Below are 5,395 nucleotides of genomic sequence, written 5' to 3' on the forward strand. Positions count from 1 at the left end.
AACAAATAACCGAGATGTAAACCATAGACGCGCCACATTTTTTTAAATACTACCTATTCCCTCGGTTGAGCTGAAAACCAAGGAAATTTTTTTGATCAACCCCTTCTTCGAATCCCAACAACTGCATTTAACACACTTTTTATATGACCTATATTACCTTGGTTATTTTAGCAACCAGAGGGAAAAGTAGTTTTGATAAACTCCTTCAAATCCCAACAATTGCATTTTAATCAACAACTGCATTAATTCACATGAAAAATCAGTGATCATCATGAAAATCTCGCTAGTTAATCAAAAAATGAATGACATAATGATCCATCTTGGATGGAAAGTCATGATATGTAAACTTAATATAATGAAAACAATGATAATGAAAGTAGTTGCATGAAGTACAACACTATTCTCTATGATGAACTTCAATTGAAGGAAAACGTTTCAAGGTTGAATCTTTAATGTAGTCTTTTCTCTTGTAATTTCTTGTTAAAAATGTTTACTGTACGTAAATTAATAATGTTAGTTGCTGTTGTTGTGTAATGTAAAATGTGTAATGTTGTTGTTGTTGTTGTTGTTGTTGCGTCAAGTAAAATGTGTAATGTTGTTGTTGTTGTTGGAATTTAATGTTTAAAGATTCTATTAATTTTGTTGTTGTTGTTGAGATTTAATGTTAAATGATTCTAATGATTTTGTTTGTTGTTGTTGTTGTTATTGAAATGTAATGTTTAAAGATTCTATTGATTTTGTTGTTGTTGTTGTTGTTGTTGTCGTCGTCGTTGATGATGAAGACGAAGATTCAGAATTTGTTAACACAAAATTGATATTTTGCAGATTGAAAAGAAAAAGAAGTAGGTTAAACAAAAAAAAACAGTACATTTCCCCTCGGATATTATTAAAACTGAGGTGAAAAGTGCACACTTTTTTCAATTTTGAAAAACCAAAAAAATGCAGTTGTAGTGATCAAATCCATGTGCTGATAACTCTGGCCTCAATTATTGACAAACCGAGGGATAAAGTGGCAGGTGTTCATGATGCTCTTTGTTACCTACCTTGTGTAACCGAGGTTAAATCCATTTTGCATATGAGGTTAAATATGTTTTTTATTTTAGTGAGAACATGCTTTAAGACCATGATGGACAGGCTGTCATCCTCGCTGACGTCCGCCGCGGGCCCACGATCTAGACTCTCTTTCCATGCGTTATGACGGGAAGACCATCAGCCGCATGATGCCCAATCTCAAAATTTTCAGACTTTTCTCAATTGAATGCTCCACAATCCCAACTCGGTTTTACACTATTTCTGCGCGTTTTGAGACATTTTGAGAGTTCGAATTAGTCTATAAATACACTTGTAATGCATTGTAGAAGGAATCCACGTTTATTTTACAACACTATATTCATTAATTAGAGTATAAAGATCTCATATTATGGTTTTTATGCAACTTTAATTTTATGCACTTGGAGCAATTATATTGTAGCTGTTTTATTCTGATGTTGTTGTTTTATTATTTTCTGCACTGCTGTTTTAATTTTTACTTGTACCAAAACAAAGTCTCCCTTTTTAACAAATAAATAATGCAAGCTTCAGTTTTTATTCACTTTTCGGATTCATTATCTTTGCTAAATTTTATTATGTCCTCATCAAATATATGCTCTTTAATTGTTTAATTTGCCATGTTTAAGTAGTCCAATTTAGTCCGAAAGATGATGAGTATTTTACCGATTTATTTTCTACGAGTTGTTTAAATATTTAATTGTAAGGAGAATAAAACTCTATTTTGTAACTTCTGTTTTTAAAATAGAAAATAAGAATGCAGAGATATTGTTTACATATTGAAAGGGCAAAAAATAGTATTTGACCTTGTGATTTTTTTTTTTAAAATAACCAGGTTTTTCAAAAAAAAAACGAAAATAACCATCTTTGGGAGAGGATGCGCCGGGGGAGTTGGCGCCCAAAAAAATAAAAGGAGGCGCCAGATGCATGTGGCTTCATGAAGAGGCGCCAATGCAGCTGACGCCTGTGTGTTTCTTTTGAAAAGAAAATTTAATTTTGCGGCCAACAAGAATCAAATACACAACCTTTGGTTTAATAGTGAAACAAGTTACCATTACACCACAGACCCTTCATGTTAATTTGTTTCATCATATATTTAATATACCGTGTATAATTATAATAGATTAATAAATTAATTAAACTTAGTTGGACCACGTGCATGAAATTCTGAAACAACACAAACAACAAGTAATTATTTTTATTAACTTCCAATATTCCAATACTATCTCATACAAATTGCTATTTCCATTTTAAATTATATGTTACTCCTATTTTGTAAAATATTTTGTTTTATATTTTAAGTTGTTTTGCAATATAAATTAAATATTAATAAGTTTTTCTTATCATACTATCTACTATTTATATTATTCTTTTATTTCATCATCTTTTTATATCATTAATAAATGATATATAATTTATTTATTTTTATAAAATTAATTATAATCTAAATTTGTGTGAAATATCATAAAGAAATTATTGTTTAGGACGAAGAAAGTATCTCATTTAAGTTATGCACGATTTTTAAAAAATAATTGATAGTATTTATTTTATTATTAAAATAAATCTAATTTATTATAATGTTTTATTTTTAAAAAACATATTGTTCTTTTTTCATTTTATTAAATTTTATCTCTATTCTTTAATTTTTAAAAATATTATATATTAATATATTCAAATTAATATTCAATTATTTTGTGTTTTATTTTATAATGTATTTATATTTTATTAAATTTTTTATATATTAAATATTTAAGCATTATTTTATATAACTTAGACATGTATTAATATATTATATTATTTATAAAAAGTAATATAATATTTAAAAATATATTATATTTAAAATAATATAACTTTTCAATTGTATTGATAATAAATATTATGAAGTTTTATTTGAATTTTTGTGTAAAAATTAATATAAAAAATAATATGTTTAAGGTTGGATAATTCAAAAAATTTAAAGAGGGGTAATAATTTTTAAACGCATAATACAATGTAAACAACCCTATAAAATTCAAGATAGTTTGAATTGGTGTATTTAATATCGAATAATTTATTTTTGATGTATTTAATATCGAATAATCCATTTTTGGTGTATTTAATATCGAATAACCCGTTTTATCAGCTATACATACTCGGTCGAAAGGTGTTGGATAGTTTTTTGATTATAAATAAATTATATAAATATTGAAGAATATAATTCATATATTTAAGATATTAAAATTTAAAATAAAAATTTAGTGTCTTTCTCTTATGATCTAAGAACAATGACTCATTAAATATATGATGAAACAAATTAACATGAATGGTCTGTGGTGCAATGGTAACGTGTTTAACTATTGATCCAAAGGTTGTGTGTTTGACTCTTGTTGATTTCAAAATTAAATTTTCTTTTCACAAGCAACACACAGGCGCTAGCTGCATTGGCGCCTCCTCTTATTTTTTGGGGATGCGCCAACTCCCCCGGCGCATCCTCTCCCAAAGTTGGTTATTTTGGAAATTTTTTTGAAAAGATGGTTATTTTCGTATTTTTTTTGAAAAACCTGGTTATTTTAAAAAAAAAATCTTGACCTTGTTCTTCAAACTTTTAATTTAAAAATAGAGAAAACATTTTTAAACTAACCATAAACTATTATCAACTCATAAAAGAAATTTTAAACTCTATCTTTTACACTTCGAAGCTGGTATTTTGAGGGTTTAAAATCATGTGACGCGTCGACGAAATGGGTGTTCCACTTGTTAATATTTTCTATGGATAATAAAATTCTCCTTATAATTAAATCTTACAATTTATATGAATAAAACTGGTAAATATGAGTATTTTTTTCGTGTGTCGTTATTAAAGTTGATTTAAATCTATTATTTTCTGTTTTTTTTTGCTTAAAACAAATCATTTGAGTAGCCTTAGCTAGACATAAGGATGATACATAACGATAATTTTAGTTGGTCTCTATGGATTTGACAATCTTTTATATTAATATGATATAGTCCTATACTTGCGGCATATGACTTGCTTGACGCACATGTTTAAGGGGAATGAATTTCACTCTAACATGATTTAGAGCTTTTCGATTCAATCAAAGATTTGATTTAAAGCGCGTTCTTATGTGAAAAATATTTTATTCATAATCCTTTTCCAGAAAGATTGGAATTCCTATTTATTTCTAATTAAAATTTAATTATATTTGAGTTTAATCAAGATTCATAATTTGCATTATGAAAATTGATTTTCCTAGCTCTTTCTGGAATCCAATCTTTCTCGTGCCAAAAACTACTAGGATTTTATGTTGGATGTTATTGCTATTTAAGTAGACGTTCTATCTTTTGTGAAGATTCTGTACTTTTAAGTTTGGTGTAGTTCCCATTTAGTCTTTTGTTTATGGTTTGTAATAATCTATTTCAAGGGTTATCTTTCGAAGCTACATATATTTATGTAGTGTTTGAGTAAAAGTGAGAGGGGTTTCAGATTTAAGGAAAGTCTGGATTGAAGTTCACGAGTAGTATTAGAAAAAATGATAATGAATTAAGAGAGTCCAAATGAAATCGTCGTGTACTATTGACTACTAAGAATGAATTTCCTTTCATCATGTTGATGTTCTCCCAACATTAAAACTTTGAACCGAACTAAATCAATAATTACTTATGCTATTTATTATTTTTGTTACGACATCTTTTTGTCATACAAATTATTCCAACATTATTCGAACATTATGTGAGACATCTTATCATCTATCCAACAAATTTTCAAAATCCCACAATAAATTCATTATGGATTAAGAAAACAAAAGAGAATTTAGGAATTGTTGATCGTGAACAATAGTGGTTAATTTTTTAGTAAAGATTCATTGATAGTCAATAAGAAAGTTGATCTCTTATGCACATGCTCCATTTTTTTAGGGCCAAATTGAGTCAACGATTAACGATGTTATTTGTCTACTCTATCTTTATCTTTAGATTAATTGTTTGGAATCTCATTCACATAAGTTTTAGATTCGTTTTTGGTTGAGTCTTCATGTGCTTATAGTATAATTTAGTTGTCATTGTTATTTATTTGTTTTTTCTAATTAATCTACTAAACAGTAACAACTTCGGAGTAACTGGTATTTAGATTCACTTTGATTTTATATTTGTAGACATTTTCCATTTTATTCTATTACTTTTTGATGCTGTGAATTCATGAGTAGAGTTGTTATTTTCGGTTTTAGCGACATTAAATTTGTGTTGTTGTCATGTATTCTACAAAATTTGAATTAATTTATATTTTTTTATATAAAAAACTCATATAGATTATCAAAAAGTGATTATATATTTTTTATATTAAAAAATTATGGTTTAGTATTAGTAGTTGAGC

The sequence above is a fragment of the Lathyrus oleraceus genome, chromosome 2 (assembly GCF_024323335.1).
Source record: "Lathyrus oleraceus cultivar Zhongwan6 chromosome 2, CAAS_Psat_ZW6_1.0, whole genome shotgun sequence".
NCBI classification, from domain to species: domain Eukaryota; kingdom Viridiplantae; phylum Streptophyta; class Magnoliopsida; order Fabales; family Fabaceae; genus Lathyrus; species Lathyrus oleraceus.